This window comes from Carcharhinus amblyrhynchos, unplaced genomic scaffold, assembly GCF_965287045.1.
Source record: "Carcharhinus amblyrhynchos unplaced genomic scaffold, sCarAmb.v2.hapA scaffold_55, whole genome shotgun sequence".
Lineage (NCBI taxonomy): Eukaryota > Metazoa > Chordata > Chondrichthyes > Carcharhiniformes > Carcharhinidae > Carcharhinus > Carcharhinus amblyrhynchos.
This window is the reverse complement of record NW_027649796.1, coordinates 722,867-747,050: the sequence shown is the minus strand read 5'-3', so window position 1 is coordinate 747,050 and position 24,184 is coordinate 722,867. Positions and strand designations below refer to the sequence as shown.

Genomic DNA, 24,184 nt, shown 5'->3' with positions numbered 1-24,184 from the left:
CTCTCTTTGCTTTTCCAAGTTCCTTTTTAAGTCCACCTCTGTAATTGCAGACTGACACATTCCCAGGTTCGGAATAACACACTGGGGGCCACAGTAAAATGTAGAGCAGCTACCATAAAGAGAAAAGGCTGCTTGTTCAGAGTCCTCAGCAAGGAAATGAAAACTCAGAATAAATCCTCAGGCTACAAGTTTGACATATGTGCACGCTAAATGTACACTGTGATTGTGAATGGAGTGAGTAACAGACACAATCAGAAGAAATTTATGTGTTTTGCACTTTGTGTGCTGTCAGCTTTGAGTAGAATTGCAATATACTTTTATAAACCTAATATATAAAATATATTTGGACAAATACATTTTAATTGCTCTTTGCCCCCGAACCTCAAATCATCTCAGTTAATTTTGGGACAGTTGAAATCCACTTTGATTGCTGCCATTTTGTTTCGGTACTTGGAAAGGCCAAGCCTATTCGGGAAAGTCAGCGTGGGCTTGGGTGGGGCAGGTCATGTCTGACTAACTTGATTGTTTTTTTTTGATGGGTGATGAAGGTGATCGATGAGGGTAGATAGTGGATGTTGTCTACATGGACTTTAGTAAGGCTTTTGACAAGGTCTGTCATGGTAGGTTCATCCAGAAGATTAAGATGCATGGGATCCATGGTGACTTGGCCACTTGGATTCCAAATTGATTTGCCCAAAGAAATCAGAGAGTTGTGGTAGAAGGCTGGAGATCCATAACTAATTATGTTCCACAGGGATCCGCAATGGGACCTATTTCTTTGGGATATATATATATAAATGACTTGGATGATAACATGGGTGGGTTAGTAAATTTGTCGACAACCTTAGATAGGTGGAGTCATGGACAGTGGCTGTCAAAGGATACAGCGGGATATAGATCAGTTGCAGACATTTGCAGAGAATTGCAGATGGAGTTTAATCCGGGCAAGTGTGAAGCACTGCACTTTGGGAGGTCAAATGTTCAGGGAAGTATACAATTAATGGCAGGACCTTGGACAGCATTGATGTACACAGGGATCTTGGGGTTCAAGTCCATAGCTCCCTGCAAGTGACTACACAAGTAGATATGGTGGTAAAGAAAGCGTATGGCATGCTTTCCTTTATTGGTTGGGGCTTTGAGTTTAAGTGTTAGGATGTCATGTTGCAACTTTATAAAACTTTGGTTAGCCTGCACTTCGAGTATTGCATTCAATTCTGGTTGCCACGTTACAGGAGGGGTGGGGGTCTTTGGAGAGAGTGCAGAAGACTTTTACCAAAATGCTGCCTGGATTAGGAGATACGAGCTGTAAGGAGAGGATGGACAAAATAGGGTTATTTTCTTTGCAGCGACAGAGGCTGAGGGGAGACCCGGTTGGAATCTATAAAATGATCATAGGCTTGACAGTCAGAATTTTCTACTGAGAGTTACAATGTCTACTACTCGGGTGCATGCACTTAATGTGAGAGGGGGCATGTTCAACAGAGATAGGAAAGGCATGTTTTTCACTCAGAATAGTAGGTGTTTGGAATGTATTGCCAGAGGTGGTGGTGGCAGGTGTCTGGAACGTGTTGCCAGGGTTGGCAGTGGTAGGTGTCTGGGATATGTTGCCAGGGGTGGTGGTGGCAGGTGTTTGGAATGCTTTGTCAGGGGTAATACGATAGGGGAATTCAATAGGCTTTTAGAGAAGCACATGAATATGCAAAGAAGAGAGGAATATGGGCTAAGGGCAGGCAGAAGGGATGAGTTTAATTTGGCATCATGTTCAGCATCAAATCGTGGGTGAAGGGACGTTCCCTGTGCTATGTTCTCTGCTTAGAAACATAGAAGATAGGAGCAGGAGGAGGCCATTTAGTCCTTTGCGCCTGTTCTGCAATCACTATGATCATGGCTGATCGCCCAGCTTAATAGCCTCATCCTGATTTCTCCCCAGAATCTTTGATCCCATTTACCCCAAATGATATATCTAGCTGCCTCTTGAATACATTCTTCTGAGCAATTTCACTACATATTTGCCCTTTGACTTCCTTTTGACTGTCTGGGCTAGATGTTATAGTCCCAGAACTGTCGGTATCCCTTTCTTGTTCTTTAGTTCAAACCAGATGACCTTATTTGATGATACCTTTATGAAGGTCAGTCTTATACTTTAATGTTAATATTAGTAGAAGAGTAGTAACTACTTTCACCTCCTACAATGTTCATTGGTCAGCTGCTGTCGCAATAAGAAAGTTGGTAACTATATTCAAATTAGAGCTTCAACCAGGGCACTCATCTCATGGAGAGTGTCATTGTCCAGAGGAATCATATCCACTTACAATGTATAAGTGCAGAGATATAATTCATAAATTACCAGAACTTAATATCAAAACTCCATCAAATCAAAAACATCAAATATAAATTTTTAACATAGTACAACCCTGCTAGGCTGTTCAAAACCAAGTGAAGGATCATTTAATTCACCATTGATCACTAAACTTCACATTTCCCTTGAGAACATTCTCTGCCATGGGAACTAGCCTGGTTTCATCCTGCACTGGGAGTAATTTTTTAGCCAATGGGATTTCCCAGTGTGGAATCTCAATGAACAGGATCCCACCTGGAACCAGGTTGTGGAGATCAGTGGGCCTCTCTGAATTTCACTGGGCAGCTACCCGTGTCACACCTGATGTGGAGAGTTAATGATAACTCTTGGGAAATGCCTGATCCCAGAGCTAACAGATATTATATAATGGAGAGGTGGATTTATTCATCGGTTCGACTAAATACAACACCTTAGTCAAATTGGTCTTAGTCTTGCTTATCTCCAGCTGAACATTGATCCAGATTCACAACAATATTTGAGTACTGTGACATGCCAAGGGCTATTTAGATATACAAGACTTCCATTTGACATCATGTCTGCAAATGTGTTGTTCAAATGTGCCATTCTGAGTGGATTAGAAAAAGTCCAGCGTTTCATAGGTCATATGTAAGTTACTGGAAAGATGAGGAAGAACATCTCCACAAACTAGATGTCACACTCCAGAGACTAGAAGATCATGGATTAAGAGTACAGAAAGAATAATACAGAAGATTTCCAATCTTCTATAGATGCAAAAAGACTGCACAAATTGTCTTCAAAAGTTAAAGCCATTACCGAGGCACCTGCGACTCAACATCCATCGTCTTAGTTCTCCTTTGGGGTTATTAAAGTATTATTGATGAAAGGTTTGTCACTAATTGGCTAGGGCTACTGGGGGGGCTTTAAACTAGAAAGGTTGGGGGGAGGGAATAGAGATGAGGAGACTGAGACCGAGGAGGTTAGCTCCCAGGTAAAGAAGGACTGTAGACAGTATGGAGAGGGAGGTTAGATGGGTAATGGAGAAGGGAAGTGCCCAGACCGAGGGTCTGAGGTGTGTCTATTTTAATGCCAGGAATGTAGTGAACAAAGTTGATGAGCTTAGGGTGTGGATTGCTGCTTGGGGATGTGATGTGGTGGCCATTACAGAGACTTGGATGTCTCAGGGGCAGGACTGGGTACTTCAGGTGCCGGGATTCAGATGCTTCAGGAAGGACAGGGAGGGAGGCAAAAGAGGTGGCGGAGTGGCACTGTTAATCAGGGACAGTGTCGAGGCTGCAGAGAAGGTAGATGCCGTGGAGGGACTGTCTACGGAGTGTCTGTGGGTGGAAGTTAGGAACAGCAAAGGGTCGAAAACTTTGCTGGGTGTTTTCTGTAGGCCGCCCAATAGTGACAGGGAAGTTGAGGTGCAGATAGGGAAACAGATCCCAGAGAGATGGAGTAATAACAGAGTTGTCATGATGGGAGACTTTAATTTCCCAAATATCGACTGGAATATCCCTAGGGTAAGGGGTTTGGATGGGGAGAAGTTTGTTAGGTGTGTTCAGGAGGGTTTCCTGACACAGTACGTGGATAAGCCTACGAGAGGAGGCACTGTACTCGACCTGGTGCTGGCTAATGAACCAGGACAGGTGACGGATCTCTCGGTTGGAGATCATCTTGGGGATGGAATTCATAATTCTACCTCCTTCACGATAGCATTGGAAAGAGATAGGATCAGGCAGGCTAGGAAGGTGTTTGTCTGGAGTAAGGGGAAATATGATGACATCAGGCAGACAGTTGGACGAGTAAACTGGAAGGAGGTTTTCTTGGGGGAAAGTACTGAAGGAAGGTGGCAGATATTCAAGGAATGTTTGACTGGAGCTCTGCACGATAATGTTCCGATGAGACAAGGAGGTTTTGGTAGGTCGCGGGAGCCGTGGTGCACAAAGGTTGTGGTGAACCTGGTCAGGAAGAAAAGAAAGGTGTATAAAAGGTTCAGAGAGCGAAGAGATGTTAAGGATCTAGAGGAGTATAAGGGTTGTAGAAAGGAGCTTAAAAAGGAAATGAGGAGAGCCAGAAGGGGTCATGAGAAGGCCTTGGCAGGTAAGATTAAGGAGAATCCCAAGGCCTTCTACAAATATGTGAAGAGTAAAAGGATGAGAAGAGAAGGGATAGGACCTATAAAAGGTGAAGGGGGAAAAGTCTGTGTGGAACCGGAAGAAATGGCAGAGGTGCTTAATGAGTACTTTGCCTCGGTATTCACGGTGGAAACTGATCTGGGAGGTTGTACTACAGGCTTGCGGCAGTCTGAAAAGATTGAGTACGTGGATATTAAGAAAGAGGATGTGTTGGAACTTTTACATTCTATCAAGATAGATAAGTTGCCGGGACCGGATGGGATGTACCCCAGGTTACTGTGGGAGGTGAGGGAGGTGATTACAGAGCCCCTGGCGATGATCTTTGCGTCGTCAATGGAGACGGGAGAGGTTCCGGAGGATTGGAGAATTGCGGATGTGGTTCCTATTTTCAAGAAAGGGAACAGGGATAGCCCAGGAAATTACCGACCAGTGAGTCTGACCTCAGTGGTTCGTAAGTTGATGGAGAGGTTTCTGAGGGACAAGATTTATGAGCATTTAGAGAAGTTTAGCATGATCAGAAATAGTCAGCATGGTTTTGTCAAGGGCAGGTCGTGCCTTACGAGCCTGGTTGAGTTCTTTGAAAATGTGACTGAACACATTGACGAAGGAAGAGCGGTGGACGTGGTTTACATGGACTTCAGCAAGGCGTTTGATAAGGTCCCCCATGCAAGACTTCTTGAGAAGGTGAGAGGGCATGGGATCCAAGGGGCTTTGGCCTTGTGGATCCAGGACTGGCTTGCCTGCAGAAGGCAGCGAGTGGTTGTGGATGGGTCTTTTTCTGCATGGAGGTCAGTCACCAGTGGAATGCCCCAGGGATCTGTTCTAGGACCCTTGCTGTTTGTCATTTTCATAAATGACCTGGATGAGGAACTGGAGGGATGGGTTAGTAAGTTCGCCGATGATACGAAGGTTGGTGGTGTTGTGGATAGTCTAGAGGGACGTCAGAAGTTGCAGCTTCACATAGATAGGATGCAAGACTGGGCGGAGAAGTGGCAGATGGACTTCAACGCGGATAAATATGTAGTGGTCCATTTTGGCAGGACCAACAGGATGGAGGAGTACACTATCAAGGGTGGGAGTCTTAGCTGGGTTGAAGAGCAGAAGGATCTTGGCGTCCAGGTCCATAGGACTCTTAAATCGACCTTGCAGGTGGAGGATGTGGTCAAGAAGGCGTATGGTGTACTGGCCTTCATTAATCGAGGGATTGAGTTTAGAAGTCGGGAGGTAATGCTGCAACTTTATGGGACCCTTGTCAGACCCCACTTGGAGTACTGTGCGCAGTTCTGGTCGCCTTACTACAGGAAGGATGTGGAAGCTATTGAGAGGGTGCAGAGGAGATTTACAAGGATGTTGCCTGGATTGGGAGGCATGCCTTATGAAGATAGGTTGAGGGAGCTGGGACTCTTCTCCCTGGAGAGACGAAGGTTGAGAGGCGACCTGATAGAGGTTTATAAAATGCTGAGAGAAATAGTTAGGATGGATTCTCGGAGGCTATTTCCCAGGGCTGAAATGGTCACTACGAGAGGACACAGGTTTAAGGTGCTGGGAAGCAAGTACAGAGGAGATGTTAGGGGAAAGTTTTTCACTCAGAGTGGTGAGCGAGTGGAATCGGCTGCCGTCAGTGGTGGTAGAGGCAAACTCGCTGGGGTCTTTTAAAAGACTTCTGGATGAGTATATGGGATCTAATGGCATTGGAAATTACAGATAGTTCTATGGCTTGGTAGGTATAGATGTGATCGGTGCAACTTGTGGACTGAAGGGCCTATTTGTGCTGTAGTCTTCGATGTTCTATGTTCTAATCTAGCGACTATTCTTAAACCTTTACACAACTTTTGTTATAACAGAAAATGGAAATGAATGGATCCGTGTGAGAAAGCCTTTGTACAAGCTACAGAGGTACTAGTAAAGTCAGAAGTCCTGACACATTTTAATCTGAATTTACCTTTGCAACTAGCATGTAACAATCACCTTATGGGATGGAGACAGTAGTTTCTCACGTTATGCCCAATGGGAAAGAGAAGCCAATAGCTTTTGCAACAAGACCTTGAACAAAGCAGAAATGAATGATGCATACATACAAAAAGAAGCTCTAGGAATTACTTTCAGAATCAGGCCAACACCTGTGTGGAAGCAAATTTCCTTAATTAATGGATAAACGGTCACTAGCAATGACTTTTGGGCATCATACTAGGATTCCATTTCTCACAGTCTACCAGACATACCATATAATATCGTAAGTCAGGTTTCCAATGGAAAGCTGAGTTATTAAATAAGTTATTTTTGGCAATCAGGGTTTGATATCCAAATTGAGGAGAGAGCAGCGATGTGTTTGTCTTGTCCAAAAGTTCAGAGCCTGTCGCCATTTCAACTATGAGAATGCTTGCAAGGACCATGTTCAGCTCTATGAAGTTTCGTTGGCTCTATTCGCTCTCCACAGATGCTGTCAGACCTGCTGAGATTTTCCAGCGTTTTCTGTTTAAGTATTAGTATCACAAGAAGGGTAACATTAATGCTGTAGTGAAGTTAATGTGAAAATCCCCAAGTCGACACACTACGGCACCTGTTCAAGTTACACTGAGGGAGAATTTAGCACGGTCAATGCATCTAAGCAGCATGTCTTTCGGACTGTGGGAGGAAACCGGAGCACCCGGAGGAAACCCGGGTTGAACATGCAAAGGTCACACACAGAGATCCAAGCCGGGAATCGAACACAGGTCCCTAGCACTGAGAGTCATCAGCGCTAACCACTGGGCCACCCGTGCCACGCTTTGCTTCAGATTCCAGCATCCAGAGTATTTTGTTTTTATTTCAACAAAAGCAATTTGCATTCTTATAGCTCCTTTAATGCTACAACATTTTCCAAAGTCCTTCACTGGAGCAAAATCAGGCAAGTCTTACTGTCCTTACAGGACAGGAGAGTAAAAACTTGATAAAAGAGGCAGATTTGTAAAAGATTGTTAAGGGACAGGCTGAGTAAATTCTAGAGCTCTAGACCCAGGCAGATGAAGGCAATGGAGGGATGAACGAAATGAGGGAAGCAGAATTGAAAGAACGCTGACACTTTGGATGGTTACAGCATTGTAGAATGTTAAAAATATCGGAAGTGGTGAGATCATTCAGAAAATTGAATATGGAAATGAGAACTTTAAAATCAAGGCATTTCTGCACTGAATCCCAATATCGATCAGTGAGCACAGGATGCAGGGTCAACAGGGAGCTGGAGTGAATAAGTTTCATAATATGAGTGAGCATGGGGAAATAAATTTCTCTGTGTGCAACCACACTTTCATTCAGCAGGTAAACAGTTAACCTTCTAAGTTATCAGATCCTGCATTGAAACATCCGACTCTGGCTCTTAGTTTCCAAGTCTAAACATGAGAAAATCGATGGAATTTTTCAACAGTTTCAGGCAGAAACCCAATGATTCATTCTAGAGGCATGACCCCCATTGAACTCACTGTGTGACAGTAATTAATTACAATTTGTTTGTAACTAACTTTGTTCATAGTTCAGAGATTTTAAACTGGCTCAATGGTGTATTTTCTAAATAGCAACTTCCAGTCGGAGGACGGAGACAGAGTCAGAATCGTTTCAGCACAGCAGGAAGCCATTCAACCCACCGAGATATAATACAAATCTCAAATTACAGATCCAATTACTGAACTGTGATTTGCTGAAAGAAAACCAGGAACAACATCACGTTTGGTAGCAACGAGTTTACAAAGAGAAAACTAGGAGACTCGACACGGAAACAGAGAATCTTCAGGTCAAGGTAAGAGTTATCTGCTCCTGTACTTTATGTGTTTCTTTGTTTAAAGCATTTTCTCAATCAGATTATATTACACGGGATATTGTGGCCATTCCCTTTCCATGTGGTTTTATACAGTGACTGAGCTGGGGCAGTGATGAAGGTGATCTGTTTAACAGTGAGGCTCCCAGAATCAGACCACTCCTGTTCCACACCACTATTTTTCATTTTTAAGAGGGATGGAATGAGATGAATCGGAGCACTCCCACATCCCAGTTCAGACTGGGATGGGCCCTGGACCATCCTCGATATGGGTTTTACCACAACATTTACTGTATCTTTTGGGGAGGGTTTCAATTTTGAAATGACAGTAAAACAATTTCAGAAACTCTGGTGATCTCAAAATACAGTAAAAAGCCTGACAACACCAGGTTTTAGTCCAACCGATTTATTTGATAATACTCACAAGCTTTCGGGGTTAGTCCCTTCGTCAGGTGAATGGAGAGTTCTGGCCTCAGACAGAGCATATAAAGCACAGACAGTTTACAGATTACTGATTGAATGCAAATCCTTACACCTAACCTGCTGTTCAAGACCTAAAGTGGCCGACAATGTGAGTGGAAGGAGCACTGATCACAGGTTAAAGAGATGTGTATTGTCTCCAGACAGTACAGTAAGTGAGGTTTTGCAAACCCAGGCAAGTCACGGGGGTTACAGATAGTGCGACATGAACCCAAGATCCCTGTTGAGACCGTCCTCATGTGTGCGGAACTTGGCTATCAGTCTCTGCTCAGCGACTCTGCGCTGTTGTGTGTCGTGAAGGCCGCCTTGGAGAACGCTTACCCCAAGGTCAGAGGCTGAATGCCCGTGACCACTGAAGTGTTCGCCAACAGGAAGGGAACAGTCTTGCCTGGTGATTGTCGAGTGATGTTCATTCATCCATTGTCGTAGCGTCTGCATGGTCTCCCCAATGTACCATGCTTTGGGACATCCTTTCTTGCAACGTATCAGGTAGACAATGTTGGCCGAGTTGCAAGAGTATTTACCATGTACCTGGTGGATGGTATTCTCACGTGTGATGATGGTATCCGTGTCGATGATCCAGCATGTCTTGCAGAGGTTGCTGTGGCAAGGTTGTGTGGTGTTGTGGTCACTGTTCTCCTGAAGGCTGGGTAGTTTGCTGCGAACAATGGTCTGTTTGAGGTTGTGTGGTTGTCTGAAGGCAAGAAGTGGGGGTGTGGGGATAGCCCTGGTGAGATGTTCGTCTTCATCAATGATATGTTGAAGACTCCGGAGAAGATGTTGTAGCTTCTCTGCTCCGGGGAAGTACTGGACGACGAAGGATACTCTGTCCACTGTGTCCCGTGTTTGCCTTCTGAGGAGATCGGTGCGGTTTTTCGCTGTGGCACATCGGAACTGTCGATCTGAGTCGAGCGCCATATCCTGTTCTTATGAGGGCATCTTTCAGGGTCTGGAGGTGTCTGTCACGATCCTCCTCATCTGAGCAAATCCTGTGTAAATGGAGGGCTTGTCCATAGGGAATGGCTTCTTTAACATCTTTAGGGTGGAAACTGGAGAAGTAGAGCATTGTGAGATTGTCTCTGGGCTTGCGGTACAGTGAGGTGCTGAGGTGACCGTCCTTAATGGAGATGCGTGTGTCCAAGAATGCAACCGATTCTGGGGAATAGTCCATGGTGAGTCTGATGGTGGGGTGGAATTTGTTGATATCATCATATAGTTGTTTCAGTGATTGTTCACCATGAGGCCAAAGGAAGAAAATGTCATCGATGTATCTAGTGTACAGCATCGGTTGAAGATTCTGTGCAGTGAAGAAGTCTTGTTCGAACCTGTGCATGAAGATGTTGGCATATTGAGGTGCAAGTTTGGTCCCCATGGCTGTTCCGTGTGTCTGGATGAAAAACTGGCTGTTGAAGGTGAAGACATTGTGGTCCAGGATAAAGCGGATGAGTTGTAAAATTGCATCTGGAAACTGGCAGTTGTCAGCATTGAGTACTGAGGCAGTCGCAGGAATGCCATCGTTGTGGGGGATGTTGGTGTAGAGCGCCGAGACATCCGTTGTGACGAAGAGTGTCCCTGGTTCAACTGCTCCATGTGTGCTGAGTTTCTGTAGGAAGTCTGTAGTGTCGCGACAAAAGCTGGGGGTTCTTTGTACAATGGGTTTCAGGATGCCCTCAACGTAGCAGGCATCCTGAAACCCATTGTACAAAGAACCCCCAGCTTTTGTCGCGACACCACGGACTTCCTACAGAAACTCAGCACACACGGAGCAGTTGAACCAGGGACACTCCTCGTCACAATGGATGTCTCGGCGCTCTACACCAACATCCCCCACAACGATGGCATTACTGCGACTGCCTCAGTACTCAATGCTGACAACTGCCAGTTTCCAGATGCAATTTTACAACTCATCCGCTTTATCCTGGACCACAATGTCTTCACCTTCAACAGCCAGTTTTTCATCCAGACACATGGAACAGCCATGGGGACCAAATTTGCACCTCAATATGCCAACATCTTCATGCACAGGTTCGAACAAGACTTCTTCACTGCACAGAATCTTCAACCGATGCTGTACACTAGATACATCGATGACATTTTCTTCCTTTGGCCTCATGGTGAACAATCACTGAAACAACTATATGATGATATCAACAAATTCCACCCCACCATCAGACTCACCATGGACTATTCCCCAGAATCGGTTGCATTCTTGGACACACGCATCTCCATTAAGGACGGTCACCTCAGCACCTCACTGTACCGCAAGCCCAGAGACAATCTCACAATGCTCTACTTCTCCAGTTTCCACCCTAAAGATGTTAAAGAAGCCATCCCCTATAGACAAGCCCTCCATATACACAGGATTTGCTCAGATGAGGAGGATCGTGACAGACAGCTCCAGACACTGAAAGATGCCCTCATAAGAACATAGATCAGCCATGATCTTATTGAATGGCGGGGCAGGCTCGAAGGGCTAGATGGCCTACTCCTGCTCCTATTTCTTATGTTCTTATGTTCTTAAGAACAGGATATGGTGCTCGACTCGTAGATCGACAGTTCCGATGCGCCACAGCGAAAAACCGCACCGATCTCCTCAGAAGACAAACACAGGACACAATGGACAGAGTACCCTTTGTCATCCAGTACTTCCCCGGAGCAGAGAAACTACGACATCTTCTCCGGAGTCTTCAACATATCATTGACGAAGACGAACATCTCGCCAGGGCCATCCCCACACCCACACTTCTTGCCTTCAGACAACCACACAACCTCAAACAGACCATTGTTCGCAGCAAACTACCCAGCCTTCAGGAGAACAGTGACCACAATACCACACAACCTTGCCACAGCAACCTCCGCAAGACATGCCGGATCATCGACATGGATACCATCATCACACGTGAGAATACCATCCACCAGGTACACGGTAAATACTCTTGCAACTCGGCCAACGTTGTCTACCTGATACGTTGCAAGAAAGGATGTCCGGAGGCCATGGTACATTGGGGAGACCATGCAGACGCTACGACAACGGATGAATGGACATCGCTCGACAATCACCAAGCAAGACTGTTCCCTTCCTGTTGGCGAACACTTCAGTGGTCACAGGCATTCAGCCTCTGACCTTCGGGTAAGCGTTCTCCAAGGCGGCCTTCACGACACACGACAGCGCAGAGTCGCTGAGCAGAGACTGATAGCCAAGTTCCGCACACATGAGGACGGTCTCAACAGGGATCTTGGGTTCATGTCGCACTATCTGTAACCCCCGTGACTTGCCTGGGTTTGCAAAACCTCACTCACTGTACTGTCTGGAGACAATACATATCTCTTTAACCTGTGATCAGTTCTCCTTCCACTCACATTGTCAGCTACTTCAGGACTTGAACAGGTTAGGTGTAAGGATTCGCATTTTAATCAGTAATCTGTAAACTGTCTGTGCTTTATATGCTCTGTCTGAGGCCAGAACTCTCCATTCACCTGACGAAGGGGCTCACCCCGAAAGCTTGTGAGTTTACTATCAAATAAATCGGTTGGACTAAAACCTGGTGTTGTCAGACTTTTTACTGTGTTTACCCCAGTCCAACGCCGGCATTCCCACACCAATCTCAAAATACAGAGTTTAGCTGCACAGTCTGCATCTCCCTGCTCCAACTCAGTGAATGAAAGTACTCTCAAGTGTTTGGCTAAAAGTCAGAATATCAGATGAATGCTGTGACTTCATGGTATTGGGCAGCACGCTAGCACAGTGGCTATCCTTGCTGCTTCACAGCTCTAAGGACCTGGGTTCGATTCCCAGCTAGGGTCACTGTCTGTATCGAGTTTGCACATTCTCCTTGTGTCTGCATGGGTTTCCTCCCAGTGGTCCGGTTTCCCCCCACAGTCCAAAGATGTGCAGGTTATGGTATGGTATGGTAGTAATGTTTTTCTCTTTTCATTCACAGGTTTTAAGTCGGTCCGCCTCGTGTCCAACGAGGGGCATACAGGCGATGGGTCGTACTGGGGCTGCTCTTGGTTGTTCGAGATTGGCCTAGTGCTTCATGTCGTTAGTGTGTGCCTAAACTGGACCAGATACTGGGCAAGACGACAGCTCAGTGACTATCGCTGATTGCTGTGCAGACACATGGATTTAGGCCGGTGTCTGTGGGAGTTTGCGCATTCTCCCCGTGCTTGCGTCGGTTTTCTCCGGGCGCTCCGGTTTCCTCCCACACCCCAAAGATGTGCTGTTAGGCTGATTGGCAGGAATAAATTGTCCCTAAATCGGTTTCCCTTGATCTGGATGGGCATAACACATTAGACAGGGGTCGTGGGTGGAGAGGGGGACTGGTGGTGTTGAGATGGCGGCGCAGGCTCGTTGGGCCGAAGGGCCTGTTTCCCGAGCTAATTTTGTTCTTTGTTCTTTGTAAAATGGCCCTTTAGTTTTCTAGGTAGGTTAGAGGGATTAGCAGGTAAATATGGGGGTAGGGCCTGGGTAGGATTGTAGTCAGTGCAGACTCGATGGGACAAATGGCCTCTTTCTGCACTGTTGGAATTCTATGAAACATTTTGTAATGTTACAGAAAGAAATTCATTGCATTTACCGAATTGGGAATGATAAACTTTCTAACCAGCCTGAAACTTTGTTTCCAGTGAATTGGGTGCAGACTTGTCAAACTGGTTCAGTTGGTTTCTGTCTTCTGTAAATAGAAACTCTAAAATATCTCATAACAGCTTCTACCAGAGGGTCAAACTCAGACACATATTATAAACAGGGTCAACTCGGATGATCGGTGTGATTTCTACTGAGATAACCAGTAATTAGCTGCAGTGAATTGACAAAGGCAGGACCTGCACAGTGACAGTAAACGCGGTGTGATTGAGATAAAGTAGGAATGTAATTCCTGAACTGGTTGTGAAGTATCTCTTTCTTCCTTCCATTTAAATGTGGTGCCTCCCAGGGAGATTATTTTCCTCCTCTCCCTGCAGTGAATCCATCCTTTGCAGCTGTAGCTATTATCTAAATGTGAGCTCCCTGCAGTGAATCCATCCTTTGCGGCTGTAGCTATTATCTAACTGTGAGCTCAGACAGCAACTGAGAAATAGTTTATTCAACACTGGGACCCTCCCAGCTCAATTTGTTTCTATTCTCCTCCATCTCTCTCATTTTGAATAAGAGGTGATGAGATTCACCAGGGACAGGGAGCACAGGGTCTACACAGAGAGTGACGAGACTGTGGAAGGAGCTTCTTGGGGCACGATATGAGATAATACACTTTGGATTTAAAAGCGACAGATTTGAATCGAGTAGGACATTAATGACAGATGGTCGTGCTGGGTCTGAGTTTGATACAGAAATCAGTAAATGTTGGATTCAGTTTGAATAAGTTTTTACAGGCCACTGCAATGATGTTAGTTGGAACTCAGTGTGTTCAGCTTTGAATTCCTTTCCAGCCATCCACAATGGCTCCAGGTGGAGCTGAGCTGTAATTGTTAGGCGATCAAGCAATGGTCAGCGCGTAACATCCGAGGTGCCCTGAGAGAAAAGGAGATGGCGGATCCTGTCAGAAGGTTCCCCGAGCAGACTGTCAGTGTCATCTGGCAGAACGCCTCATCACCAGAACTCACAAACAAGCACCAAGATCTGGCTTGGCTGGTGGTGAGAAGAGCACTCCCCTTCAGATCCTTTATACACGCTCGAGGCCTCAACATCACCACACGCTGCCCTCGAAGCGGCTGCGGGGCTGATGAGACGGTCGCACACCTCCTTGTGGATTGTGCCTTTGCAAAGAAGGTCTGGAGTGAGATGCAGTGGGGTATTTGTCGAGGTTCGTCCCGAGCAGCTTGGTGACGCAGGACTCTGTACTCTACGGGCTGTTTCTGGGAACGCACACTGAGACAAACATTAACTGCTGCTGGAAGGTCATCAACTTGGTGAAGGACACACTTTGGTCCGCCCGAAACTTGCTGATCTTCCAGCTGAAAGAACTGTCCTCGACTGAGTGTTGCAGACTGGCACATTCCAAGGTCCAGGACTACGTGCTGAGGGACGGGCTGAAGCTTGGGGCAGCCGCCGCAAAGGCAGAATGGGGAAAGGCCACACTGTAAGGCCTTTTAACGGAGGCAGACCGAGGGCCTGGGAGCTGCAGAACACCCTCGACCTGCGTAACTGTGTGCCAATCTGAGCAATAATGGCGCACAGAAATTTTTGGGACATGTTTATAGTTTTAAGATTTGAAATGTTATGACTGTAATTTGTGTAGAACTGTAAAAAGTTTTAATTCTGCACTGTTTGCAATTCAAAGACATGTTAGGGGGACGGATAGGAGAGTCAGAGGTGATGGTAGGGACTCAGGGCTGGTGTGTTGCCTCCCAGGGGCTGGGGTCCGGGATGTTTCAGAGAGGGTGTTCAGGACTCTTAAGGGAGAGGGAGATCAACCCCAAGTCATAGTTCATGTGGGGACGCGTGACATAGGGAGGTTAAGGGAAGGGGATATTAAGCAGAATTTTATGGAGTTGGGGTGGAAACTAAAGGCCAAGTCAGACAGAGTGGTTATCTCGGGACTCTTGCCTGTGCCACGGGAGAGTGTAGAGAGGAACAGAGAGAGGGAAAGTTTGAACTCGTGGCTGAGGGGATGGTGCAGGAGGGAGGGGTTCAGGTTCTTGAGCAATTGGGGCTCATTCTGGGGAAGGTGGGACCTCTACAGGAGTGATGGTCTACACCTGAATCAGAGGGGAACCAATATCTTGGGGGGAAAATTTGCAAAGGCTATGCAGGGAGGTTTAAACTGATTCAGAGGAGGGGTGGGATCCTGAGTAGCGGGGGTGAAAGTGAGGGAGGCATAGATGGGGACTGCAATGCACGGCATCGTGGGGGTGGGGCGGAGCAGGGTTTGAAATGCGTATACTTTAATGCGAGGAGTATTCGCAATAAAGTGGATGAACTTGCAGCGTGGATCAGTACCTGGGACTTTGATGTTGTGGCCATTTCACAGACATGGATAGAGCAGGGACAGGAATGGATGTTGCAGGTTCCAGGGTTCAAATGCTTCAGACGGAGCAGAGAAGGAGGTAGAAGGGGGAGAGGGGTAGCATTATTAGTCAAGGATTGTATCACAGTGTCAGAGAGGAAGTTTAATGAGGACTTGTCTGTTGAGGTAGTATGGGCGGAGATTAGAAATAGGAGAGGAGAGGTCACCCTGTTGGGAGTCTTTTATGGACCTCCTAAAAGTTCTAGAGAGGTTGAGGAAAGGATTGCGGAAACAATCCTGGATAAGAGTGAAAGTAATAGGGTAATTGTTATGGGAGACTTTAACTTTACGAATATTGATTGGAACTGCTATAGCTCTAGCTCATTAGAGGGGTCAGTTTTTGTACAAAGCGTGCAGGAAGGTTTTTTGACTCAGTATGTTGATAGGCCAACTAGAGGCAAGGCTATATTGGATTTGGTGCTGGGAAATGAGCCAGACCAGGTGCTAGACTTGGAAGTTGGTGTGCATTTTGGTGATAGTGACCACAATTCGGTTACGTTCACCTTAGTGATGGAAAGGGATAGGCATGAACCTCGGGTCAGTAGTTTTAGCTGGGGGAAGGGTAATTATGAGGCTATTAGGAGAGAATTAGGAAGCATAGGTTGGACTAGGAGACTACAGGGTCTTGGAACGTCCGAAATGTGGAGTTTTTTCAAGAAGCAGCTACTGCGAGTCCGTGATAGGTATGTCCCTGTCAGGCAAGGAGGAATTGGTAGAGCTAGGGAACCGTGGTGCACTAAAAAAGTTGAATCGTTGGTTAAAAAGAAAAAGGAGGCTTATGTCCGGATTGAGACTTGAGGGCTCAGGTAGTGCACTAGAAAGCTTTAGATTGGCTAGGAGGGAGTTAAAGAATGAGTTAAGAAGGGCTAAAAGAGGACATGAGAAGACTTTGGCTGATAGGATTAAGGAGAATCCTAAGGCGTTCTATAGATATGTTAAGAACAGAAGGTTGGTTAGGGCAAGATTGGGGCCAGTTAGAGACAGCAGTGGGAATTTGTGTGTGGAGCCGGAAGAGATTGGAGAGGCATTGAACCAATATTTCTCTTCGGTGTTCGCACAGGGGGACATAAATGTAGCTGTGGAGAACACTGGGTTACAGGGTTGTAAACTGGACAGTATTGCAGTTGATAAGGAGGATGTGCTAGATATTCTTGAGGGTTTGAAAATAGATAAGTCCCCTGGGCCAGACAGGATTTACCCTAGGATTCTCTGGGAGGCAAGAGAGGCGATTGCAGAGCCTCTGGCTCTGATCTTCAGGCCGTCGTTGGTCACATGTATAGTGCCGGAGGATTGGAGGATGGCGAATGTTGTCCCATTGTTTAAGAAGGGGAACAGAGACTTCCCCGGGAATTATAGACCGGTGAGTCTTACTTCTGTTGTGGGTAAGGTTTTAGAAAAAATTATTAGGGATAGGATTTATAGTTATTTGGAGAGTAATGAATTGATTGGAGATAGTCAGCATGGTTTTTGTGGAGGGTAGGTCATGCCTTATTGAGTTTTTTGAGAAAGTGACCAAAGAGGTGGATGGGGGTAAGGTAGTTGATGTGGTATATATGGACTTTAGTAAGGCGTTTGATAAGGTTCACCATGGAAGGCTTCTGCAGAAAATGCAGATGTATGGGATTGAGGGTAATCTAGGTAATTGGATCAGGAATTGGCTGGCGGATAGGAGACAGAGGGTGGTGGTTGATGGTAAGTATTCGTCATGGAGTTCAGTTACGAGTGGTGTGCCTCAGCGATCTGTTTTGGGGCCACTGCTGTTTGTAATTTTTATAAATGATCTGGATGAGGGTAAAGTTGGGTGGATTAGTAAATTTGCTGATGACACCAAAGAGGGAGGTGTGGTAGATAGTGAGGAAGGGTGTCTTAGTTTACAGGGGGACTTGGACAAGTTGCAGAGCTGGGCCGAGAGGTGGCGGATGGAGTTTAATGTGGAAAAGTGTGAGGTAATTCACTTTGGCAGGAATAACAGATGTGTCGAGTATAGGGCTAACGGTAGGACTCTGAATAGTGTGGATGAACAGAGGGATCTAGGTGTATGTGTACATAGATCCCTGAAAGTTGTGAATCAAGTAGATAGGGTTGTTAGGAAGGCATACGGTGTCTTGGCGTTTATTGGTAGGGGGATTGAATTTAAGAGCCACAGCGTCATGTTGCAACTGTACAAGACTCTGGTGCGGCCGCACTTGGAGTATTGTGTGCAGTTCTGGTCCTCACATTATAGGCAGGATGTGGAGGCTTTGGAAAGGGTGCAGAGGAGGTTTACGAGGATGTTGCCTGGTATGGAGGGGAGGTCCTATGAGGAGAGACTGAGGGATTTGAGGTTGTTTTCGTTAGAAAGAAGGCGGCTAAGAGGGGACCTTATTGAAACATATAAGATGATTAGAGGTTTAGATAGGGTGGACAGTGATAGCCTTTTTCCTCGGATGGAGAAAGCTAGCACGAGGGGGCATGGCTTTAAATTAAGGGGAGATAGTTATAGGATGGATGTCAGGGGTAGGTTCTTTACCCAGAGGGTGGTGAGGGATTGGAATGCCCTGCCTGCTGCAGTTGTAAATGCGCCTAGTTTGGGGGCGTTTAAGAGATCCGTGGATAGGTTTATGGATGGAAAGGGATTGGTTTAGGTTAGAGGGTCATTGCTTTTTAACTGGTTGACGCAACATCGTGGGCCGAAGGGCCTGTTCTGCGCTGTAATGTTCTATGTTCTATGTAGATTTACAATGGTTTATTCGAGATTTTTATGAATAAAGTATATTTTTGGAAAAAAATATTGTTCGGTTAATACCTGAGATGAAGGGACTGAGCTGTTGATAGACTAGTTCAAATGAGACTAAATCATCACTAGGTATAAATTAATATGCTGCCCCATTTGTTGATTTACCTCAACTAATAGCGTGGGCTACCTCCGGGTGCTTCGGTTTCCTCCCACAGTCCTAAGATGTGCGGATTAGTTTGATTGGCCGTGCTAAAAATTGCCCCTTATTGTCCTGAGATGCATAGGTTAGAGGGATTAGTGGGGATGTAGGGATATGGAGGTAGGGCCTGGGTGGGATTGTGGTTGGTGTAGACTCGATGTGCCGAATGGCCTCCTTCTGCACTGTAGGGATTCTATGATTTCTATGATAATTCCTTCTCTGTAAGATCCTGTCAATTATCATTAAAATGATAATAAATCCTGTTAAATGAAAGAAAGCACCGTTCATGTTCTGAAAGATTGTGTGGTTAGGAAACATACCCATTCAGTAACACACAATGGGTTACCTGTGATACCATCAGGATTGAATTGTTAGATCAAACAGTGCGTTAAACTGGGAGGGGATGGTTTGGGCCACGGTTCATCACAAACCCCAACATCCTTCAATGGAATTACATAAATGAATGAAGGAAGAATATGCAGAGTGAGAAAACCTTAACCATGTTCCCATAAAAAGCCAGTGCAGATATCAGTGTCTGCTCACTGAATTTTAAACTATTTTAATATCCATGAAAATAAATAATATCACGATGTAGTAATTTTCTCAAGGCCAGTTTTCAATCACCAAGCACCTATTTATTTACAGGAGCAGTTGAGTGCTGTTCAACTGCTATAGAGTGTAAACAAACCCTGAGTCTATCTATGACTCGTCGCTGGCAGTGGCCATGCCTGTGACTGGTACTGACGCCTGTACTGATACAGGTTCTCTATTCTGGTGATGGTTCAACTGTTCCCTGATTATCTTGGCCTGCACTTGGACTTCGTACAACATGGGTCCAGTCTTTTTCATTATAATCTTAAAATCCAATGGATGGCATTCTTGAAGTTCCTCACATGGACTGGGTCACAGGTCTTAAAAAATCTTTCTGTTTTCACAGAATTCTGGTTCTTTTTATAGGTCTTCTGTTGGGGCTTCACCCTCCCTGCCAGGTTTGAGGAAAGCTTTGTCTTGTTTGAATCCTTCATCCCATTAATAATTCCACTGTGGCAATTCCTTTTGTTATAGAACATAGAACATAGAACATTACAGCGCAGAACAGGCCCTTCGGCCCACGATGTTGCGCCGACCAGTTACAAAAACAATGACCCACTAGCCTATACCAATCCCTTTTCGTCCATAAACCTATCCACAGATCTCTTAAACGCCCCCAAACTAGACGCATTTACAACTGCAGCAGGCAGGGCATTCCAATCCCTCACCACCCGCTGGGTAAAGAACCTACCCCTGACGTCCGTCCTGTAGCTACCCCCCCCTTAATTTAAAGCCATGCCCCCTCGTGCTAGCTTTCTCCATCTGAGGAAAAAGGCTATCGCTATCCACCCTATCTAAACCTCTAATCATCTTATATGTTTCAATAAGATCCCCTCTTAGCCGCCTTCTTTCCAACGAAAACAACCCTAAATCCCTCAGTCTCTCCTCATAGGACCTCCCCACCATACCAGGCAACATCCTAGTAAACCTCCTCTGCACCCTCTCCAAAGCCTCCACATCCTTCTTGTAATGTGGGGACCAGAACTGCGCACAGTACTCCAAGTGCGGCCGCACCAGAGTAGTGTACAGTTGCAACATGACGCTGCGACTCCTAAATTCAATCCCCCTACCAATAAACGCCAAGACACCGTACGCCTTCTTAACAACCTTATCTACTTGATTCCCAACTTTCAGGGATCTATGTACACATACACCTCGATCCCTCTGCTCATCCACACTATTCAAAGTCCTCCCGTTAGCCCTATACTCAACACATCTGTTGCTCCTACCAAAGTGAATTACCTCACACTTCTCCGCATTAAATTCCATCCGCCACCTCTCAGCCCAGCTCTGCAACCTATCTAAGTCTCCCTGCAGACTATGACACCCTTCCTCACAATCTACCACACCTCCGACTTTGGTGTGAGAGGTTGGCCTGTAGTTGAATATAAATTGCACCAGTTTAGTCCCTATGGACACCACAGGTTGCTTCTTAATACCCTATTTGATAATGGGTGATAGGGTGCTGACCTAATGTGTTTGATGTCATTGGAAAGCATGAAGGTCTGAAAGTCGGTGCTTGTGAAGGCAGTGCCATTGTCAGAGAGCAGGATTTCAGGTATCCTGTGCACGCTGAAACTGTGTCTTAGGTTCTCAATGGTAGCATCTTTGAAATCTCGAGGGGCTGCGATACGTCGGGGGGCTGCGATACGTCGGGGGGCTGCGGTGTAATTTCATAAGGATCCCATATCACTGGGTGAGGGACAATTATGTGGAACACACAGGATGATGCCATCCTCATCGCTGAGTTTGTCTTTCCTTGTCCCAGTAGTGTATCATATTGTCTCAGAGCTGCCCTCTGAATCACCCATCAGGGGACTGGGTCTTTGTGTGACCGGTCCTAGATACCGGCAAAAACATTGAGGTTAAGGGAACCCATGGAGTGTCACTGTAAAGTCCTATTTGGAGTCAAAATGAATTAGAGGGGACAAAAGTTGCTGTTTAGCCTCCAGCTGTGTTGCTGCAACCCCGGCCCCTCCCCCGATACCTCCCCCCTCCCGCTCCCCCTCCCCAAACCCCCCTCCCAGCCCCCAGACCACCTTTGATACGGCAGGACATTCAGGGTCCAGCAGGGAAGTCAATTAGGAATAAACCTCCTGTAATAATCACTAACCCCAGGAAGGAATTCAGTTTTGTGGGGTTCGTTGGAGCAAGCGCGACTTGGCTTTCGCTTCCACCAGATGGACACCCTTGCTACTCACTCAGTAGCCTGAGAGGGTCAGGGTGATTGTTTAGAAGACACATTTATCCCTTTTCATGTATACCAAAACTTTCAAAAATTGCCTTTGAACCTTTCCAATGGCATCAAACACATTAGGACAGCACCCTACCACCCAAGGAGCTCATGTCCCGAAGTTCCTGTGCTGTCCATGTATGCTACCACCTGAGAATGTGGGGCCAGATCGGCGGGGGGCAGGGCTGCGTCAGCAGGGGACGGGGCCATGCCAGCGGGAGGGTGGGGGGGGGGGGGGGGGGGGGCGTGTGGTGAGACGGGGCCAGCGTAGGGCGAGGCTGGGTCAGCGGGGGTGGGGGGGAGGGGCGCTGGGTCAGTGGGGTGAGGGGCCAGGTCGGTGGGGGGGGCGGGGCTAGTGTGTGTTTCCAGGTCGATGAACTGACTCACTTTTACATTTTCACAAGAGTAAGGAGAGGACACAGGCTGAGTTTGCATGGGTTTACAACAATAGGGGCAATTTGCATTTGTATACCACCTTTATGGTAAATGTTGTGTCACCAGTGGCTGTGTGTAGAAGAACAGTACTTTCCCATAATATCCTCCAGTTTATTGACAGGGTCCACTGCCAAGATGCCCACTGAAGTCAACCTGGAAACCACATGCCAGATTGAAGGAGCATCCCTATCTGGAATCAGTGCAATGAGGATTAGCTGTGTTGCCTTGCTGGATTATATAAGCAGAGCACTGAGTCTTGCTAAAGAGGCAGATGACTTAGTGAATATGAGGAAGGTGCCTGGTAGAGTAAAGAAGTTGTTGTGAGCGTAATGTGTTTTCTTGCTGACTTTGGACTATGTGAAAACCCTCATTTAGGTTAAACTTTGATCTGTATGAGAATCCGTTCTGGTAATCTGATGTCCATGCTATGTATTGTGTTGAAGTATTCCCTGGGAAACTGGTTGGCTGTCCAAGTTAAATAAGAGTATATTTGCGGGATTTTACAACCTCACTTGGGTGATATTCTGATTCCGCGGCAGATGAGGCAGTAAAGCTCCGGCCATTGTGTGTAAAGTTACACTCAAATACGAGTTTGGTGTTTATTACCTTTCTCTTCTGTTTTGCTGAGTATCTGAATTCCTTGAAATAAATATTCATATTTATTATTGGATTTTGATAAATGTGTGAGTTGTTGAAATGAGTGAACTCCTCTCTGCCTATCACAATCCCCAACCTCTTTAGACTTCAGAGTAACAAAATGTTCCAAGTCAGTTATCAAGAGAAAATTCAATGGAAAACAAAGGCCCCAGGACAATTAAAGGAGCAGCTGGGCAGGTGACCAATTTTGGTCATTTTGTTCATCATTTTAAGGCAAACCTGAGAGGAGGAGAAAAAAAGAAAAGCAGTCGAGAGTTTTAGGGAGTGAATTCCAGAGCTCAGGATTTTGTCTCAATTTGTCTCAATTGTGGACAAGTTATCCTCAACATGTCAGATTGGGGAAGTTGGAGGGCAGAGATATCACTGGCTTGCAGGTCTGATGTAGGTTACTGTTGCATATTTATAGTATTTTTATTGATTCTGTATCAGCAGCCTTGCAGCTGAACAGGGGCACTTTAAGTGAAGGATAGCGTGACATCATTGGGATGATGCTATCTGCCGTTTGCATAGGTAACTGGGCAGTGTGACATTACGGCCCATAGTGTCAGCAATTCCTGATTGAAGCTCTAAAGTGTTATCCAAACTCGAAACATTGGTTCTATTCTCTCTCCACAGATGCTGTCAGATCTGCTGAGATCTTTGAGCATTTTCTGTTTCTGTTAACATGAATAGGAATGGATGGGCCGTGGAGAGATTTGAGCATTTAACATTGAAATGCAGTCAATCTGTCAGTCAGTGTCAGTGCTGTATAAAGGGGAGGGAAATGAGACTTAGTGCGAGTTAGGATTCAGGAAGCAGAGATTCAGAGCAGTGAGAACGTAGAGCTAGAAATCAGCAGCTTACATGTGGAACCTGCTTGCAGGTTGATGAGAAATAGAAGAGGGCCAATGATAGAGATAATGGTGTGGGAGAGACCAATGTTACTGATTCACTAGATGGAAAGTAACAGGTAAGAACTGAACCAAGAACCTCTGATACATTTCCACTCAGCTGGACGACAAGGGGCAGGAGTTGGAGAAGGATAACATGGTCAAACATGTAAAAGGCTGCAGACGGATGAATGAAGATACTTCATTCACTTTTGTAGAGTCGGATAGGATAGCATTTATGATTTTAAGAGGAGTGGTGGCTTTGTGACAGGGTATAAACATGACTGTGTTGTGTTATTGCAAAAAATGGGCGTGGATTTTGGAGGTAACAACATGTTCAAAGACTTTGAAGAGGGAAGGGGAAACTGGAGATGGGACAGCAGCATGTCAGATTGAAGGGTGGATTTTTCAAGGAATCTGATGAGAACGACTGGTATTTTGTGAAACTCCTGTTAAATCCCAAAGTTTTCAGAGTTTATTTATTATTGTCACAAGTAGGCTTACGTTACATTGTAATGAAGTTATTGTGAAAGTCCCCTCGTCAGCACACATCTTTTGGAATGTGTGAGGAAACCAGAGAACCCGGAGGAAACCCATGCAGACACTGGGAAAACATAGAATCCCAGTTTGCTGTTATTCCGACCAAAATTGCTGACCTCACATTTGCCTTTATTGTACTCCACCTGCCAGACTATTGCCCACTCAAACTATCTACATCCCTCTTCAGGCTTCCTGTGACCTCTGCACACTTTGCT

At 45.8% G+C, this 24,184-nt stretch overlaps 1 protein-coding gene across 1 annotated transcript in view; it reads left to right on the top strand.

Annotated features, from left to right (window-relative positions):
• The first annotated feature begins 7,811 nt into the window (after positions 1–7,811).
• LOC145337644 (NACHT, LRR and PYD domains-containing protein 12-like) overlaps positions 7,812–24,184 on the top strand; it is a 264,909-nt gene continuing 248,536 nt past the window's right edge. Inside the window, exon 1 of the mRNA XM_080182462.1 lies at positions 7,812–8,227. The gene's annotated coding sequence lies outside the window, so the exon portion shown is untranslated. The remainder of the gene's footprint in view (positions 8,228–24,184) is intronic.